Source organism: Anabrus simplex, chromosome 11 (genome assembly GCF_040414725.1).
Source record: "Anabrus simplex isolate iqAnaSimp1 chromosome 11, ASM4041472v1, whole genome shotgun sequence".
In the NCBI taxonomy this organism is placed as follows: Eukaryota; Metazoa; Arthropoda; class Insecta; order Orthoptera; family Tettigoniidae; genus Anabrus; species Anabrus simplex.
This window is the reverse complement of record NC_090275.1, coordinates 99,120,493-99,140,905: the sequence shown is the minus strand read 5'-3', so window position 1 is coordinate 99,140,905 and position 20,413 is coordinate 99,120,493.

Sequence of the window (20,413 nt, the reverse complement as noted above, 5' to 3'; positions counted from 1 at the left end):
TCCTGTCATCATCCATTCCAGCAACACATAATAATAATAATAATAATAATAATAATAATAATAATAATAATAATAATAATGTTCCGGACCGTCGTCAAATGTGCGGACCGCGCTGGAAACGGCTCCTGGACGGGTAATGACTAAGAATGCAGTCCGGCCGCGGGTTCAGTGCCTTCTAGGCACCCAATATGACACCACGCCGGATCTCCTGAAGGATTTTATCCATATTAAAAATGACTATAGGAAAAGATGGCAAAGATTTACGGACCCAACTGACCGGGAGGAATACCTGAGCCTAGCCCGGGAAGTACGAAATCGATTGCTGGAAAAGAAGATTGAAAAATGGGAGGAATCATGCCGTAATCTAATAGAAAACGAGTCAGATCGGGAATTTTGGTGGGTTCTCGCAGAAAACGAGTCAGACCGCGAATTCGTCGGATTATATATCTAAAACAATAAGCATTCAATTATAAATTTCAGTATAATACCGTAGCGAAGCACGGGTATCTTGCTAGTATATATATATTTTTTAATGAGTTTTAAAAAATTGTACGAAGTGTGCGATTTGCAAATACTGTTGCTGTAGGAACATACGTGACGTCATTGCTGTCCACTTCACGTTTACGCCGCTGGGACGCCTGTTTTATGTCATTATAATATGCTGTAATTATCAGTTAAGAAAAGAATGATAGTAGAACCAAAAATTACTTCCGGAACATTCGTCAGTATAATAATGCACTTGCATTTGCTTCCGTTCAAGAGGATACTCTAAATGTTAAAAATCAAAGATTACATTAAGTGGTAAGTAAGATTGTCTAATATTGTACTGATTTGTTTATTCCTTAGTTCACCATGTGGCTACGCATGGGTCCTCTAGTAACTATGTACCAAGAGGAACTCTCCTTCGTCATGAACTTTTAAATTTACAATTCATACAGGTCGATCTGCATATATTATATCTTTGTAACATGTGTGTTTTTTCTTCCTATCTTAATAAAGTATAAATGTTGTCCCGTTCCCTTATGGCCCCAGGGAAATGCGAAATTATTTCCGCCCTGGTGGCACCCTCCAAATTGTGTTGGCAAGCCTTCCTCCGACCTGCGCACTCGTCGTGTTCTCTCTCCACCTTGCCCCTCCTCGCCTCTGCCGAGGGATGGCACGGTGCTCGCAGTAAACTTCGTTCAGTTCGCTTGGAGCGAGCAAGCAGCTTGGTCATCTAGCCGCGAGCGCGGAGGTAGGAAAGCTTACCAACCAACGTTAGGCTTAGGGAGGGAGTTGCCTTATATTGAGAATGTAACGTGTTTGTTCTCTTGTTAATAGAGGCTAAGAGCCTCAGTAAATAGTAAGAGGGTTTGCTTCTGTAAAAGTTAATGTGGTTTCTTTAAATTTAACATGTTGTCACTAAAAGGAGTTTGTTAAGAATTGAGAATTGAGAGTTGTAATATTTGAATTGTTCGAGGGCAGGTCCCCCAATGAATACGGATTTCATTTGTGCGCACTCATTATTGTAATAAATGTTCAGCATTACAACCACTCGGTTTTCGCTCACTGCGTTATGGCTCTCCTTGCTCGTCACTGGTAGTCAGCCTTCGGTCTTGAAGCCCGCACCTTCCTTATTTCCACATCGCTGCCAATTTTACTTGGTGCAGCAGTCTGGTAGCAGAGCGTTTATTTGTGCTCCTACCAGTTCTTTCGGGCAATTTTGAGTGTGCGTGGTCTCTCTCTCTTTCGGTTACGGTGTTTCCCGTTCAGCTTGGTGGCCGGCGATATCTTTACCATGCCTACTCGAGACGTGGCATATCCTGGGTCTCTTAGAAAAGAAGAGTTGCTATACGAACTGTCAATTCGTAATGTAGAGTCTAAAGGGACAGTTAAAGCGGATGAGTTATTATTACGAACTAATTTAGATAAAATTGTTGTGGTACCCAAGGTCTCTGACGGTGAGGCTGCGAGTGTGGCGTCCCTTATTCAGGCCAATTTGACTGAAATATCCTCAGTTATGGATTTTTTAGAGAACGATGTAGCGTCTCTTCATCAGTTAAAACGAGTACAAGGGCGTCTAACCCATTATGTTTATCGGACGGAAGATTTACTCTCCTTAGAATTAAAGGAGGAGCTAGTAAGTCAAATTGGAGCTTTGAAGAACAAGGCAGTCCAACTTTTGGGAAAGGTTGAGGCTTGGTTGGCCGCACTCTCCATTAAATCTAAACCTGTCACTCCTTCTGTTAATCGGGTTGACGAGGAACCCAATAAGGTTATTGGTAATCCTGAGTTGGATGGTGTGCAATGCTTGCTGGAATCGCAGCAAGGTCCCTTACCTAGGATTCTCCCCCAGGCTAATCTTCCAGTTCAGCAATCGATCTTGCCTTCTGTGAATTTGCCCTTTTCTAGTATCCCTCACCCGTTAAGTAGTATGTTGAAAAACGTTCCCCGTTATTCGGTAAATTCTGCCGATGATGTAGTTACCTTTTTGCGATTTTTTGTGGAATTTCAGGATCATGCTCTTGTGTTCGGGCTAACTCACGTTCAAATATTGCAAATTCTTTATCCGTATACTACAGGGGTGCTTTCCAATAAAATAGTTAGTGCTATTTCTGATCAGTTGTCACTTCAGCAGTTTCATGCTTATTTGCTTACTCATTTTATCCCGGCTAGGGCTCTCAGCTCTCTAGTGCTGAAATTTTATTTCAGGGTTCAACGCTCGGACGAGCCTTTAACAGAATATGTTGCTGATGTTAAATTTTACGCTAGGGTGTTTGCGTTACATTATACAGAAGAGGAGATCGTTCTCATGATCGTAGAGGGCATTTCCCCGTTATACCGCTCCTGTCTTTGTTTTGCTGCTCAACCTCACAGTTTTGCGGAGCTCGAAGCGATAGTGGTATCGGCCGAAGGTGTTCGCCATGCGGACTCACTTCGTATTACTAGCTTGCCCCCGGTTGGTTCTAATGACAGGGAGTCTGTGGTGCTTCGTAAGCCTAACTTATTAAGAAAGTGTTATAATTGCGGTGCTTCTAATCATTTGCGTAATAAATGCCCCTCTCGGTCTCGTAACAACAGTCAGGGTGCTAGTGCTGGTTCTAGGGTAGAGGTTCCGCCCAGAACCAGTAATATTGTATGCTTTCGGTGCGGGGTCGCAGGTCATCTTGCGCGACATTGTACCACCCATTCAAATAGCTCTTGACTACAGCGGGAGGTGGTGCAGGACAATGGTACCACCTTGCCTTCCCCTGTTATTAATCAAACATCTTGTTCGTTTGGTGAACCATCTCCTGTTTGTCCTGTGGGCTGTTTAGAGATATCTACGGAAATTAAAGGTGTGAGTCCGTTGGTTGAGGTCGAAATAAACAATGAGCCCGTTTCGGCTCTTCTTGATTCTGGTAGTGTGGTGTCATTTATTAGTGAAAGATGGTTTGCTTTACATAAAGCTGTCTGTAAATTCCCTCATTTATCTCCGGTTTTGCATTCGTTTGTATCAGCCAATTCTTCCAGAATTGAAGTCCTGGGACTGGTAAAATGTAAGATTCGTCTTTCCAATTTTACTTGGAAATTTTCCTTGTATGTTGCGAGTAATTTGCCGTATCCTATCATTCTTGGTTCAAATTTTTTCGATTATTCTGGTTTAGTCTTAGATATTCAGGAGGGTTCATGTTGGTTTAAGTTTTCACCAATGAATAAAATACCTTTGCACATTAGTAATTCTGCTTCAGCGTCGTCGGTATCGCCGCCTCAGGACGAAGTGGTGTCAGATCTTAGCCATTTGACTGAGGATGAGGCGCAGCGTATTAGGGAGTTGTGCGAGGCCTACCCGGATGTGTTTACTGAGAAATTGGGGATGACGAATATCTTAGAGTATAAAATAGAGGTCACGGATTCGGTCCCTGTCAGATTTCCGCCCTACCGTTTATCTCCTCCTAAGATGCAGGCATTAAAGGAGATCATTAACAACATGCTTGAGGAAGGGATCATCCGGCCCTCTACTTCGGCTTACTCTTCCCCCATTTTCCTGGTGCCCAAGCCCCAGGGTGGTTATAGGCCTGTTTTGGATTACAGGGCTCTTAATCGTAAAGTGGTCTTGCAGTCTGTCCCGCTCCCGGATTTACATACGTGTTTTTCATGGTTCAAGAGGGCGAGGTACTTCACTGTCCTGGACCTCAATCAAGCTTATTACCACATTCCGCTCGCGGAGGAGTCTCGTCATCTGACGGCCTTCGCGACGGACTGGAACCTTTATGAATTTTGCCGGCTGCCTTTTGGGATCTCGACAGGCGCCGCCGTTCTCACGAGACTCCTTGATCAGTTGTTTTCCGACATTAAATTTGACTTCCTTTATCACTATCTTGATGACGTAGTTTTGTATTCGGAGACGTTCGAGGATCATCACCGGCACCTTGATGAAGTATTGTCACGCCTGAGGAAGCCTGGCTTGACAGTCAAATTGTCCAAGGTCTCGTTCGCTAAACCTCAGATGTCCTTTTTGGGGCATATTGTATCCTCTAACGGTGTCTCGGTCGATCACTCCCGCACTCAGGCCATTCAGGATTTTCCTCCTCCGCAGGATGTGAAAGGTGTGTCCCGCTTTGTCGGAATGGTTAACTTCTTCCGAAAATTCGTCCCGAATTTTGCCAGTCGTGCGGCCCCTCTTAATGCACTCCGGCGTAAGGGAGTAAGGTTTCAGTGGGGAGCTTCTCAGCAGGCTGCTTTTGACGATCTCAAGCTGGCCATTTCTAACGCTCCGGTGTTAGCTATGCCGGATTTCACTAAGGTCTTCATAGTGCAAACCGACGCTTCTTCGTCAGCTGTCGCAGCCGTTTTGCTCCAGGAATCTGAGTTAGGGAGACGCCCCATTGCTTATGCTTCACGGGCTCTTACCCCTTTAGAAGCTAAGTACTCCGTGTACGAGCTTGAAGGCTTGGCTGTTCTTTTTGCTCTAGAACGCTTTCGTGTGTACCTAGAGCATGTTAAGTTTGAGCTTGAAACTGACAACCAGGCGTTAAGTTGGGTGCTTGGGAAACCACGGAAAACTGGTCGCTTGGCTCGTTGGGCCATTAGAATTTCCGCCTTTCAATTCAACGTCCGTCATATTCGGGGCTCTGAGAACGTTGTAGCGGATACTCTCAGCAGGATGTTTTCTGAACAACCTATTCTTGATGACGAACCAGGTCCTTCTGAGTCCTCTCTAGCAATATCCTTGGCTGGAGCGATTTTATCTGATTCCCCTCTCTTGTATCACGATATAGGTAAATTTCAATTGGAAGATCCGCTCTTGGCTCCTATCGTCCAAGACTTGAAGGATGGGAAAATTGTCGATCCGTATGTATTGAGGAACGGAGTTCTTTGTTGCCCCTCCCGTCATGATCGTAAGATGAAAGTTGTAATTCCATCTGTGTTGGTCCCTATGATCTTTAAGTATTTTCATGAAACTCCCCTCGCAGGTCATCAGGGAGTATTTAAAACAAGGGAGAAGGTCAGGGAAAATTTCATCTGGAAGGGAATGGACGGAGACATTCGTGAACTTGTCAAGGCTTGTAAGATTTGTAGGATTAGTAAGCCATGTGTTAATTCTCGGGTTGGGTTGTTATCCTCTACCCAAGCTACCCGTCCTATGCAACGTCTATATATCGATTTCGTAGGACCTCTCCCGAGATCGAAATCTGAATCAAATAGGTTTATTTTGGTCTGCGTGGATGGCTTCACTCGTTTTACATGGTTATTTCCGACGAGGATGGCCAACGCTGAAACAACCATTAGATGTTTAAAAACCATATTTCATCATTTGGTCCTAGTCAGTATTTGGTTTCAGACAATGCTAAAGCCTTTACATCTAATCTATTTAAGAACTTCTGTTTTAGCCTGTCGATTACTCACGTCACGACTTCCCCTTACTACCCCCAGCCTTCGTACGCGGAGAGAGTTAATAGGAATTTACGCTCGGCCCTCATTGCTTTTCATCATCACGATGTTCAGAGGTGGGACACCACCTTGCCGTGGCTGGCTTATGCTTTTAATACTGCGGTGCATGAGGCACACCAGTTTTCCCCTTTCTCTCTCATGTTTTCGTTTCTTCCGAACTCGCCGCTTTCCAATTTGTGGCATATTGATGATTTGTTGCCTGAGAGGGTGGATCCTCTTAATATTCGCGCGAACTGGAAGAAAGCTAAAGAGAATCTTCAGGTCTCCTACCAGAGGAAGAAGGAGCGCTACGATAAGGGGCGTCAGCCTATCAGCCTGGCTGTCGGGGATGAGGTATTCATTAAGAATTTTGTTCCCTCTGGGAAGTTGGCACCCAGGTTCCGTGGTCCTTTCCGGATTATTGATTTTCTTACCCCGGTCACCCTGTTGGTGAGAGACCCCGTGACCGAGGGAGTTTTTCGTGTTCATCTTTCTCAGCTTCAATCTGCTCAATGAAGTTTTTGCTTTAATTGGTTGGCGAGAACCGATACGTCTGTGGTGTTCATGTTTGCGGGGTTTGTTCCCCTGTTGTTTTGCTAACTTCTGTATTTTATGGGGAGTTGTATTTTACTTAGTCTGTAAGAGTTTTTAAATTTGGTATGTGAGCCCTCCTGCAGCCCTACCTAGCCTCCTACCTCCACGCCCGGCCCGCTGACCCGGGATTGTCTTCCTCCACCTTCACTCTTACATCTTATCGGCTCTTGTGAATACAAAACTGCTGGCCTTAAACTTGTATGTTTCAGCATTATGGAGGTTCCATCTTCGCCGTCGCTCCGTGAGAAGGGCCCCTCATGTGGGCGTGTTTTGGCATGCGCTGACTCCATCGGCCGTCCTTCCGGGCCGTTTTTCTGCATGTTGTATGTTTTGCGCTGGCTAGCATTCGCCGCCAGTTGTGGCACGCATCATCCATCTGGCTTATTGCATCTTGGTGTGCCTGGTTGCCGCGTGTTCGGCATTCGTCATTCATTTTGAGCCATGCCAGTTTCGTCGTCACTTGGACTTGCAAGCCGGTAGCTCGCCCGGCGATTCTGCTGAGATGTGCATCTTGAAATATGGATTCTCACGGACTGGCTTTTATTGCCTTTCGCCAAGCTAAAAGGTGTTTACCTAATGAAATGTTAGGCCAGTTGTTGGTGTATCCTTAGCAAAGACTCTTTCTCCGAGTGTTTTTAATTGCTTAAGCAAACTGATATTTATTTGTTTGGAAAAAAGAACCTTTTATCAAGAGCTCTTGTGATGTCTAAAGTAAAAGAAGAAGGACTTTTTCCAACCTGGTTGGAAACTTAGGGAGGGAGGTCTGTACCAAGAGGAACTCTCCTTCGTCATGAACTTTTAAATTTACAATTCATACAGGTCGATCTGCATATATTATATCTTTGTAACATGTGTGTTTTTTCTTCCTATCTTAATAAAGTATAAATGTTGTCCCGTTCCCTTATGGCCCCAGGGAAATGCGAAATTATTTCCGCCCTGGTGGTACCCTCCAAATTGTGTTGGCAAGCCTTCCTCCGACCTGCGCACTCGTCTTGTTCTCTCTCCACCTTGCCCCTCCTCACCTCTGCCGAGGGATGGCACGGTGCTCGCAGTAAACTTCGTTCAGTTCGCTTGGAGCGAGCAAGCAGCTTGGTCATCTAGCCGCGAGCGTGGAGGTAGGAAAGCTTACCAACCAACGTTAGGCTTAGGGAGGGAGTTGCCTTATATTGAGAATGTAACGTGTTTGTTCTCTTGTTAATAGAGGCTAAGAGCCTCAGTAAATAGTAAGAGGGTTTGCTTCTGTAAAAGTTAATGTGGTTTCTTTAAATTTAACATGTTGTCACTAAAAGGAGTTTGTTAAGAATTGAGAATTGAGAGTTGTAATATTTGAATTGTTCGAGGGCAGGTCCCCCAATGAATACGGATTTCATTTGTGCGCACTCATTATTGTAATAAATGTTCAGCATTACAACCACTCGGTTTTCGCTCACTGCGTTATGGCTCTCCTTGCTCGTCACTGGTAGTCAGCCTTCGGTCTTGAAGCCCGCACCTTCCTTATTTCCACATCGCTGCCAATTTTACTTGGTGCAGCAAACTATATAGCCTATTCCTCTCGTAGCATTTTTTGATCACCTGAAAATCTTATCCCGACAGCTCCTCTTTGGTCTGAGTTCACACTGGTTTTCATCCAATTTACTCTAAACCACTGATCGTTCCTCATAGTGGGATATTTTTAAATCAAGACTTGAAGGCCACAATTTCCGGCAAATTCCGTTGGGTTTTTTTCCCCGTAATAATCTAATCTATTACTTTCGAGATAGAACAAATGCAAGTGAAGAACCTAAGATAGGTTAGTAGAATCACCGCTGGAATCAGATAGAATTGGGCCCGACCAGAAGCTATCACCAGTCTTCTGAGCTTATACAACCATATCTATTTAAGCAATTGTTTCATGAGGAAAAAGGGTGATCATTTTCTTTTGTTCTACCTGCTCTTCTGTATGAGTTAAATTCCTAAGTAGAGATATCCTATCGTACTGATGACGGTAGCTATATTATTGATGTGATATTGATATTCATGAACCTCTCAGTAAATATATACTACTTTACTAACGTCCTGTCCGCCTCCGTAACGTAACGGTTAGTGTTATTAGCTACCTTCCTCGGGGGCCCAGGTTCGATTCCCGGTACTGCCAGAAATTTAAGAATGGCAGGAGGGCTGATATGTGGTAAAAATGGTACATGCAGCTCACCTCCAATAGGGGTGTGCCTCTTAAAGAAGTACAACACCTCGGGATGAGAACATGAGTTTGCATTTTTTGCATTTTACTAACGTTTTCGCCCAAGATGGTCGGAAACAGCGTGGACCGGGTAGGCCTATATGAGCGTTAGATGGTTGGTCATACTGATAAATAACTTAAAATAAATCGATATCTCGCACGGTTGTCATTTTATCTTTCTTTCTTAATCCGTTTACCCTCCAAGGTTGGTTCCTCCCGCGGATTCAGCGAAGAATCCCACCTCTACCGCCTCAAGGGCAGTGTCCTGGAGCGCGAGACTTTGGGGCGGGGGATACAACTCTGGAAGAAGACCAGTACCTCGCCCAGGCGTCCTCACCAGCTATGCTGAACAGGGGCTTTGTGGGGGCATGGGAAGATTGGGATAGACAAGGAAGAAGGAAGGAGGCGGCCGTGGCGTTAGGTAGGTACAGTCCCGGCATTTGCCCGGAGGAGAAGTGGGAAACCACTGAAAACCACGTCTAGGATGGCTGAGGAGGGAATCGACCCTCCCCCCTCTACTCAGTTGACCTCCCGAGGCTGAGTGGACCCCTTTCCAATCCTCAATACAATATATCATGTAAATGATATTACATCAGTCTTGGGACTAGTTTCAGCCACTTAGTCGCCATCTTCAGTCAAATAACAATTATAACATTAAAATACATATAATAACAAAAATTACGGTTATGATCATCTTGTTATAATATGATGTCTTTAAGTTGACTTGGGACCTCAGTCAAAGAAGTAAATCTGGGATTGATAGCCAGAATTAGGAATGAGTAAACATACAGAAAATAAATTAAAAAGGAGAAAAATTATTTATGAGACTCACCTCTAATGTCTGATGTAGAACAAGCACTTGTTGGAGGAAGCAGGCAATGAAAACAAAGGAGTAGATAGGGAGAGGAGGGGCGGAGGTAAATAAGGGGGGGGGGGAGGCATGAGAGGGGAGAAGGGGAGTCTAAGGTGAGGCTTGTACCACTTTTCAAATTTCGTGGCAGAGCCTAGAATCGAACCCGGGCCTCCGGGGGTGGCAGCTAATCACGCTAACCACTACACCACATAGGCGGACTGTCATTTTTTATCATCTGCTAAAATCAGCCAAACAGATCGATTCACAGGCGAATTCAAATGGGCTTTCCGAAGCGGTGTTCATAAATTTGCCCGTGACTTAAGACCGGCGTTGTGTTACCATATTGTGAGACATGTCCACTGTACGCATGCCAGACCGCCTAGCAGCGACCAATGAGCATCAAACACAAACACACCGTGCACTTCAGCCACTGCCGCCGTAGCCTACTTGCTATGGCGCGATCGTATCAGCTCGGAGGTCCGTGTCCGAATCCCTCCTGAAGCGAAGTTTCTTTCTTCTATTGGTGATTTCAAGCTAAGTGAATTTTCCTTTGTTTATGAGGATGTTTCTGCAGATGAAGTATGTAAAATGTAGGATTGTACAGTTTAAACTCAGAATATTTGTGTGGATTTTTTAAATATAGCCTATATAAGATAACATGTCCTCCCTTCCTTCCTGGCTGACTGACTGACTGACTGACTGATTCCTCATCTCCGAGCTAAAACTACTAGACATAAAGAAATGAAACTTTGGCGATCCATTTAGATTCCAGTTTAGTTGCTCACTAAGCGAGGATTTTTTTAATATTCTGTCACTAGGGAGGTGAAAATGGGGGTTAAATGTTTAAATGAGTATACATCTGTATCTCAAACAGTTAACAGTTCACAGGCGTAACAATTAGTATTTGGAATCTCCCTTGAAAATAAAGAAACCCATTTTTTGTTTTCGGAAAATCCGCGCGGAGTGAAACTAAGTTAAAAGTGGGTTGAATTCTTTTTATGAGGATACTTAAATCTCGAAAACTTAACATGTTACAGACGTGAATATTATTATTTATAATCACCTTTAAAAATAAACAAACACGCATTTTGACGGCTGTAGGGTGAAAAGGGGTTTGGGAGAAAAGTGAAAAAATATATTTTAATGCGGATACTTATATTTCAAAAACTGAAGATATTACAGACCTGAAAATTGGTCTTTGGAATCTCCTTTAAAAATAAATAAACATGCACTTTTATTTTCGGAAAATCCGCTTAATTGTGGGGCTGGGAGGGATGAAAAATTGAAAAAGGCGTATGTGAAAAAACTGAGGATGTTACAGACGTGAACGTTGGTATTTGGAATCTCCTTTAGGAATAAAGAACACGTACTTGTTTTCGGTAAATCCACTTAATGGTGCCAATGGATCAGGTAAACTCAATTCAGTAGACCAGTTTAAACCAACTTTCCTATTCGATGAAAATACCAATACCACCACCGACCCTCAACGTATCAAACCTACAAAGGAACCTCACAATCGTAGGACGGACCAAGCCATTACCAGATCAGGACGCATGGTTTATCTTCCTGCTACGTTTCCTTGAAATTCCCGCGAGCTAAGCCGCGGGTAACAGCTAGGGTTTGTATTGTTTGAAATTCAGATGAAAAGCTATTGTACATATTAAGGATCTTTGTATTGTACACTTTTATTTATTTAATCCGTTTACTCTCGGGGATACAACTGGGCAGGAGTACCAGTACCTCGCCCAGGTGGCCTCACCTGCTATGCTGAACAGGGGTCTTGTGGGGGACGGGCAGATTAAAAGGGATATAGACAAGGAAAAGGGAAAGAGTCGCCTTTAAGTTAAGTACTATCCCGGCATTTGATAGAAGAAGTGGGGAATATCTTCGGGGATGGCTCAGGTGGAAATCGAACCCCACCCCCTCTACTCAGTTGACCTCCCGACGCTGAGAGAACCCCGTTCCAGTCCTCGTAACACTTTTCAAATTTCGTGGCAGAGCCGGGAATTGAAACCGGGCTTCCGGGTGTGGCAGCTAATCACACAGAGGCAGACACGCATCTTTTTAATTCGGCGTTATGCTGCTGCCGATCTTAAATAAATAAATAAATAAATAAATAAATAAATAAATAAATAAATAAATAAATAAATAAATAAATAAATAAATAAATAAATAAATAAATTCAAATTAATTATCACTACGACCAACCTTACCACGCTCATATACCAAGTTCACGTTGTTTCGGATCATCCTGTACACTACTACCGCCCTTGTAGCCTGCATGGCCCCCTGAGTAGATACATAGGCCTACTGCTTTACTGCTGGTTTTGCAAATTGTCTTCTGATCATATTTAGGGCCTACGCTACACAAGGCACATCCTCGCTGGCCCCGTGGTGTACTGATAGCGTTTCTGCCCGTTTCTTCCACTTATCCGGAAGCCCCGGATTCCATTCCGGTCAGGTCAGTAATTTTTTATCTGGACCTGAGGGCTGGTTCGAGGTCCACTCAGCCTACATGATTACAATTGACACGCTATCTGACGGTGAGATGGCGAACGCGGTCGAGAAAACCAAGAATAACGGCCGACAGGATCCGTCGTGCTGACCGCAGGACACCTCATAATCTGCAGGTCTTCGGGCTGAGCAGAGGTTGTTTGGTAGGCCTTGGCCCTTCGGGGCTGTTGAGCCATAAGTATTGGTTTTTGGTTTCTAGGGACTTGCTCAGTAGACGATAACACGATAAAATGCTGACATATTTGCTCATTGTCTTCTTTGATGAAACACGTCCCAGAAGGCTCACACCCAGCCTCATGACCCCTTAATTCGAAAATAATACGCTATTCTGCTGTCAAATATGACCATGGTTTCTTCTTATGGATAAACGATCTAGAGACATTCTTCTTCTTCTACTTCTACCACTTTCCCCACACTGTGGAGTCGCTAGTGCGAACCTGTCACACATGTGGATTTGGCACTGTATTACGGCAGGATGCCCTTTCTGAGGGATGTAATCACTATTGTGTGTTTCTAGCGTGGTTGGTAGTGTGGTATGTTGTCTAAGTATGAAGAGGAGAGTGTTGGGACAAACAAACACCCAGCCAGAAGAATTAACCAAACGCGATTAAATTCCCCGATCCAGCCGGGAATCGAACCCGCGGCACTCTGAACTGAAGGTCTCAAAACTAGCCATTCAGTCAAGGAGTCGAATGTCCAGAGGCATACATATTTCACTTAAATATTCCATTCGTTTGAGTCATAAACTATAGAACAAGGAATAATATAATGCCTGTACGATTCTTTGAATGATTTATTTAATTACATTTCTGTCATAAAATAACCGTGGCCTGTGAAAGGTGTGCCTCGGGTTAGCAAGCGTGACCCTTATTAGTTTGGAGGTATTTATTCTATTGTTGTCAACACGAACACGTTTTTCTGCGCTATTAGCACCTCACGCGTACGGCCTGATCTCTGCAACCTGGATGTAATTGGCTATTAAGGGGCGCTGAAACTAGGCCAACTATCGATACTGACAGGTAAACACTGATCGATGTTAACGCTCCACTTGTTTCACACTTCATTAAAGGCGCATACGTTCCGAGGCGATAACCAGCGCACCGCACAGTTCACCCTACCCTTCTAAAAAGTGACCTACAATGGGGGCTTTCAAGATTTATTCACATACTACCAGATAGATAAGGAAATACTTATAGAGCCAAGAAACAAAAATAGCCACAGTTCTAGCCCTTCAGACAAACAACTCAATGTTGAAAACATCCTGGGGATATGAGCTATGAATACAAAACTCAAGAATGCAAACCTCCGCTTTACGCTTACACAAAACAAACCAACAACACGCATATTTTCAACTGAGGAAACGGCACGAAGATCGGAGCGTCTGAAGAAGTACTGGGAGGACCGCAAAGCCCGAACAATCCCTTCAAAGAGACCTGAACGACGGACTGACTAAAGTGATCCTATGTGGTCATAAAAGAAGAAGAAGAAGAAGAAAAATAAATAATAAAGTATGAGAATATATTCTTTATTTATCCTTTTCTTAATCATCGTTATCCTTACGGAGCGCAGCAAGGGATCCAGTCGGCCGTGATTAGATTAGCAGTTTGTCGTTTTCTGCCACTACGAGCGCTAATGTGAGTCATTGCATTGTTTTACCACGGCCGACTGGAAACCTCGCTGCGAGCTAGCTAGAGCGACGCATCAAGTCGGCCGTGGTTTTACGTAAGCACCACTACGAGATGGCAGCAGTGATGAGCCATTAAAAAAGGAGTCTAGGGCAGCGATATTTGCTATACACTGTGTAGTACGGATGGATTTCTGCGCGTTCTGAGTAGGGTAGCTTTTTTTTTTTTTTTGCTAGGGGCTTTACGTCGCACCGACACAGATAGGTCTTATGGCGACGATGGGATAGGAAAGGGCTAGGAGTGGGAAGGAAGCGGCCGTGGCCTTAATTAAGGTACAGCCCCAGCATTTGCCTGGTGTGAAAATGGGAAACCACGGAAAACCATCTTCAGGGCTGCCGATAGTGGGATTCGAACCTGTTATCTCCCGGATGCAAGCTCACAGCCGCGAATAGGGTAGCTAACCATTCTTAGTGATAAATATATCGTCGTATTTTAGACAATTCGCTGGTTCAAAATGGTTTAAAAAAAGCGACCCTATGAAGGTGCCTGTTCTTCCATAAAATACGTAATAAAGAACAGGATGCGAATTTACTGCATGTTTACCTTCCAATATCTGCTTCAGCTCTCGTCAGTACAAGTAACTATTCGACAAGAACAGAATTGCGCAAATGTCGAGACTATTGTTATCCTTGTGAGTAACCAGGAATGGACACAATGAGTTCATGGCTTGAATATTTTAGCCAACGATGGTTTAAAATCTCTGAAACTTACAAGACACTTCCAGACAGATGTCGGTAGATCTACCGAAATTTTTTATGCGTCACAAGCAACAATTAGTGAAAGTAAATATCTAATTCCTAGAAAAACCTGCTACTGTTCCTAATAAAGCACAAATATCATTCTTAGAGGTTTTAATTTTAATCATTTGCTGTCACGGGCCATTTATTATTATTATTATTATTATTATTATTATTATTATTATTATTATTATTATTATTATAAAGGTCGATCAAAATGTTTCCGCTCAATTGCCGTACAACTAGGCCTAGGAGTTGGAAGGAAGCGGCCTTAATTAAGGTACAGCCCCAGCATTTGTCTAGTGTGACAATGGGAAACCACGGAAAACCATCTTCAGGGCTGCTGACAGTGGGATTCGAACCAAATCTCTCTCAGATGCAAGCTCACAGCCGCGCGCCTCTAACCGCATGGCCAACTCGCCCGGGAATGAAAAGATTAGCACAGGATAGGGTGTTATGGGGAGAACTTCATCAAACCAGTCTATGGACCCAAACAACATTATTAACAAAAGTTCCCGTGAGTAGGATCATTGAGCAACCTAATGAGTAGTGGGAAGGAAGAAAGAAAGAAAGAAAGAAAGAAAGAAAGAAAGAGGAAGGATGGAATGGAAGAGTAAAGTGGGAGGAAGGAATATTTTACTCTAGAAGTGGGATGCGACATAAAAAGTTTGCGGAGGACTGCATTAGAGGCTCTTAAGTTTGGTTCAAGGGCCCGGAATGGAGTTCATCAGCCCTAGCACTCAAGAAGTTGCCATCCACGTTCCAGTAGTTGTCAGTCACTGGCGCAGGGTCTCGTCTGCGAGACCTCAATCAGTCATCTGTGAGTATGTAAAGCAAGCGCTCGACTTGAGTTATATGACACTTGGTCTGCATATGAAATGCGCCGCCTTCACTGGACCCCACTTCGCTTGCTTCAGCCAGAGAAAGTTGTGCTCCCAAAAAGTCAAGTCATTTAGTGCCTTATTTAGCAATAGATTTGACTTCCTTATGGAGAGAGGGGACGTTTTCACATAACCTCCACGATATTTCCTGTCTGTGACGCACATTCCCTTTTCACTTTGTCACGTAGAAAGATCGATATTTTGTGTATGAATGCCGCATTACTTACTTCCACCGTAGCTAGTCCAGCTCAAGATCTCGATATTCACGGAAAATAAAATACATTCGACACTCCATGTAGTAATAATAATTATATAATCCTATAGACTATCGCACCGCAGTGAGGACTGATGGTAGAATGAGGTCTTGGCTCGAAGTAACCACAGGGGTTACACAAGACTCCAATCATTCACCTTTTTTGTTCATAATATACTTTCATGCTTTCAATTTGATTTACGTTGCACCGACACAGATAACTCTTATGGCGACGATGGGACAGGGAAGGGCTAGGAGTGGGAAGGAAGCAGCCGTGGCCTTAATTAAGGTACAGCTCCAGCATTTTCCTGGTTTGAAAATGGGAAACCACGGAAAACCATCTTCAGGGCTGCCGACAGTGGGGTTCGAACCTACTGTCTCCAGAATACTGGACACTGGCCGCACTTAACCGACTGCTGCTATCGAGCTCGGTGGGGAAGGAAGTTACCTTGGCCTTACTTTAGGTACAGTCCCAGCATCCGCCTGGTGTGGAAATAGGAAATCACGGAACATCGTCTTCGTCGCTGCTGGCAGTGGGGTCTGAACCCACTATCTCCCGAATGCAAGCTGATAGCTATGTGACCCAAACCACGCACCCGCTTGCTCGATAATAATAATAATAATAATAATAATAATAATAATAATAATAATAATATAATCGTGCTGCAGTGGAGCTCTTTTACATGTTACTTGTTATCTATTTAAAGTAAATTACAGAGCATAAGTTACATTTTCATTCAATTGCATCAGTGATGACATTATAGTCATTAGAATCCTCTTTCAAATTAAAATCCAATATTGAGGATTTTTAATTTATCCCTTAAGTGCAATTAGATAAAATGGAATTACATGAAGAGGTTCTGTAATATTTTGCTTTACCTGAACGCTGGAATAATTCGCTGTGCTTTGTACTATTTACTGTCGAAATTCTTGGAAACTGATGTTATAGGATTAGCAACAGACCAAACAGTAATATTTAATCTCAACGTAATGTTTAAAAAATTACGAATAATACAGTATTTCACAAAGTTTAGTAAGTAGGATGGATATTTGACTGAAAGATAGGAAGTTCCATTTAACAAATTAGAAAGGCAAGTGACGTTAAATCAAAAACTAAGACAGTTTCATTTTTATCTTCTCCTTTGAGTCTAATAATTTTCACACCTCTGTAGTTCTTGGTTCAGAGTAGTTACAGGGGCTTCAGAAGGTTCCAATCATTCACCTTCGCAGTTCATTCGATCCCTGCGCATATATACAAAATATCATTCGCACCCGCACCCGCATCTGGGGATATTGTAACTATTTAACTACACCCAAGGTATTGAAACGGATAGATCTGTTACCATAATACAACAGGCCTAATACCTGGAGCCAGAACCCGTACAGTCACAGGTGTATGAGGGATTTCGTCTTACGACAACTACCGATATATTGACCGCATGAAATATATGAAAGACACAGTTGTCGAGATTTCTAGAGTATACCTGACAACGAACATCATTATTTAGAAATTATTAGCAAAATTATCCGCATTGACTTACAGTTTCCATCCGCCAAGACACCAACATCGCTGACATCCGCGGATATCCGCATCCGTGCACAGCTCTATTCATAGAATGCATGAATCACTTGCTGAGGTACGGTTTCTTCAACGAATGTCAAGTCTTAACAGTGCTGTTACGTAGATTTAATACAAAATTTTTAAAAAATGGCCGTCTCGTCAAGAATTGTTAATACTAACAAATTGTCAACAATTGTGTCAAATTAAAAAGGATATGGGCCCTGTATTAAACCTCTTAAGAGTAGAGACTACCTACAAACTGAACGAGGTAAAGGACGACACCTACTAAGAAAAAACGATGTTTAGTGTTATCGGAATAAGATTTTCTACACAGATACTTAACAAAACTATAATGGACAAGGTACTAGAAGAAATTGAAAAAGAATTCTATGTTAGATTTTCCCCATAGATTGAAACTTATCAGTTTCTCCAGTGCAGCAGTTGCTAACAGCGGTTAGGTATTGCGCTTCAGACTCTTTCCAGGCGACTATGTTCGTGTGTGTTAAGTAAGAGAGTGTATAGAGAGTGTGAAGAATTATGCAAGGAGTTTCAGCTGTTATTCCAAGTTTGGCAAAGCATTACATGGGAAATTCCAAGTTCCCATGGAGGGAATTATATATTTTTCACCAATAGAGCATATCAAAAACAGAACAGATGTAAGGCTTTTCAGGCGTTTGCTCTATTAACCAGCGTTTCGTCTTAGGTCTGACACTAGACTCATCCGAGTGGGATGTATCAGACCCTGAAAAGCCTTACATCTGCTCTGTTTTTGACATGCTCTATTGGTGAAAAATATCTAATTCGCTCCATGGGAACTTAGAATTTTCCATTCGGAATTGCTAGGCGGGCAAAATTTCATTGTGGAGATTTATCTCCCGTATGCAGTTATCAGGCTGTGCCTCTTGTAGTGGGCTTCTGATAAGTTCACCTGCATACACCCCAGCGTCAGTGGGTAGGGTCTGACACACCCAACTCTGATGAGTCTAGTGTCAGACATAAGACGAAACTCTGGTTAATAGAGTAAACGCATGAAAAGCCTTACATCTTTTCTGTTTTTAAAGCATTACATTGTTTTCCCCACAGAAAAATAATGCCCAAAAACCTTTCAAGACTTAACTCAATAATGACATTTGCCCAGTGTTGTAGGAGCACTAGATTGCACTCATATCACGAGATATTGAATATTGCCATATAACTGTCTGTTCCTTTATTTATCAAGCACACTCGCATAATTTAAAATTAAGTCTATAACAGTGTTTGTCTCGTATTCCAGGCTGAGTTAAGTGTTAACACTGCCTTTAAGTAGACTTAATACAAAATTTTACAAAATAAATTATTGTTCCGTTTGTCTGTTAGGTCATCAGCCCAGAGGCTGGTTGGACCCTCAAATAGCACCACCAAAGGCTATGCAGTTATAGGAAAACCACAGTAGAGCCCAAATGAGGCATACTAGGCAAGATGAGGAGTGGGGTAGTTTGCCATTGCTTTCCTCACTGGACCAAAAGGTTATACTGCAGCACGACTGACCCTATGAGCAACACCTTTCATAACACTCAGACCCTAGTCGTGCTCCAAATGTCATTACTCAGCAGCTTCCGTATTGTCACAGCCATGGATGAGACTGGGACTTCGGTGGAAGCTACACTTTGCTCTGGCCTGTGCCAAGAGAAACACTAACAAATTGTCAACAATTGTGTTCAATTAAAAAGGACATGGGCCCTGTATTAAAACTCTTAACAGTACAAATTACAAGATGACTGTGACGATTGAGGCGCTGGCCTTCAGACCCCATCTTGGCAGGTTCGATCCTGGCTCAGTCGGATGGTATTTGAAGGTGCTCAAATACGTCAGCCTCGTGTCGGTAGATTTACTGGCATTTAAAGTAAAACCTTCGGGACAAAATTCCGGCACCTCAGCGTCTCCGAAAGCCATGGGACGAAAGGCAAATAAAATTATTATAACGACTTTTTTGTCTCCTATTATTTATGTTTACGTCCTTGCGGTCTCCGCTAACCATAACCTATAATAACCTCAACCAACTGTGACAAAATACAATTCCAATAAACCGCTCTGAACGTTTTATGTAAAGAAACGAAAGACACGTTCATAAATCTCTCTAACGATTGTTTCATGACAAATGTTGGAAATGTGTTAGTGAAACAGAGAACTTGTAACAAAAGTGTTAAAATATAAATTTGTTAAGTAAAGTTTAAAACAGAGTTGAAGAAACCGGTTGGATGTGAAGTTTTCTACGTTTTTGGTGTCACAAAAATATGATATCAATTATTTAAAGATGCTTTTATAATATGTATTCCGTATTTATTGATGGTAGTTCCCTGCTATATGGTGGTTATCACGGGAGATGATGGGCGGCGGCTGCAGAGAAAAGAAATGGCGTATGGCATTTAGTGCCGGGAGTGTCCGAGGACAATTTCGGCTCGCCAGATGCCAGTTTTATGATTTGACACCAGTAGGCGTGATGAGGATGAAATGATGAAGACAACACATACACCTAGCCCCCGTACCAGCGAAATTAACCAATTTTGCTTAAAATTCCCGACCTTGCCGGGAATCGAACCCGGGACCCCTGCGACCAAAGGCCAGCACGCTAACCAGTTAGCCATGGAGCGATGCAGAAAAGTTTTCGGCCCACAAGTGGACACAGCTGATCCGTGGTTCGACAGCTCTGCACTCCGACCGAACAACCAAGGAAAAGACGGGTGACCACGAGACGGTACCGTGGCTCTACACCTCTATATTCTGAAGATGGACCGGAGTTGCCCCACCGTCCGCAGTCCTGAGAATGGTTTTCCGTGGTTTTTAATTCTCTCCAGTCAGTCAGTCAGTCAGTCAGTCAGTCAGTTAGTTATTTAGACGTACCGACCGACCAACAGAACAGAGCGCCGATGGCCACGGCCCCACATCGGCTCTACACCTCTTCATTCTGGAGATCCCCGTCACCTGTCCTGAGAATGGAATACCGTCGTTTTCCATTCTTCTGCGATAAGACGAATGCCGGAACAGGTCCTACTATAGGCACGGCCACAAAACCTCTCACATTCTCCACACATCTCCACCCATCCCCATAAAACCCCATGGCGCAAAAGCCCCCAACGGCTATGGCCTACCAAGCGACTGCTTCTCAGCCCGAAGGCCTGCAGATTACGAGGTGTCGTGTGGTCAGCACGACGATTCCTCTCGGTAATTACTCTTGGCTTTCTTGGT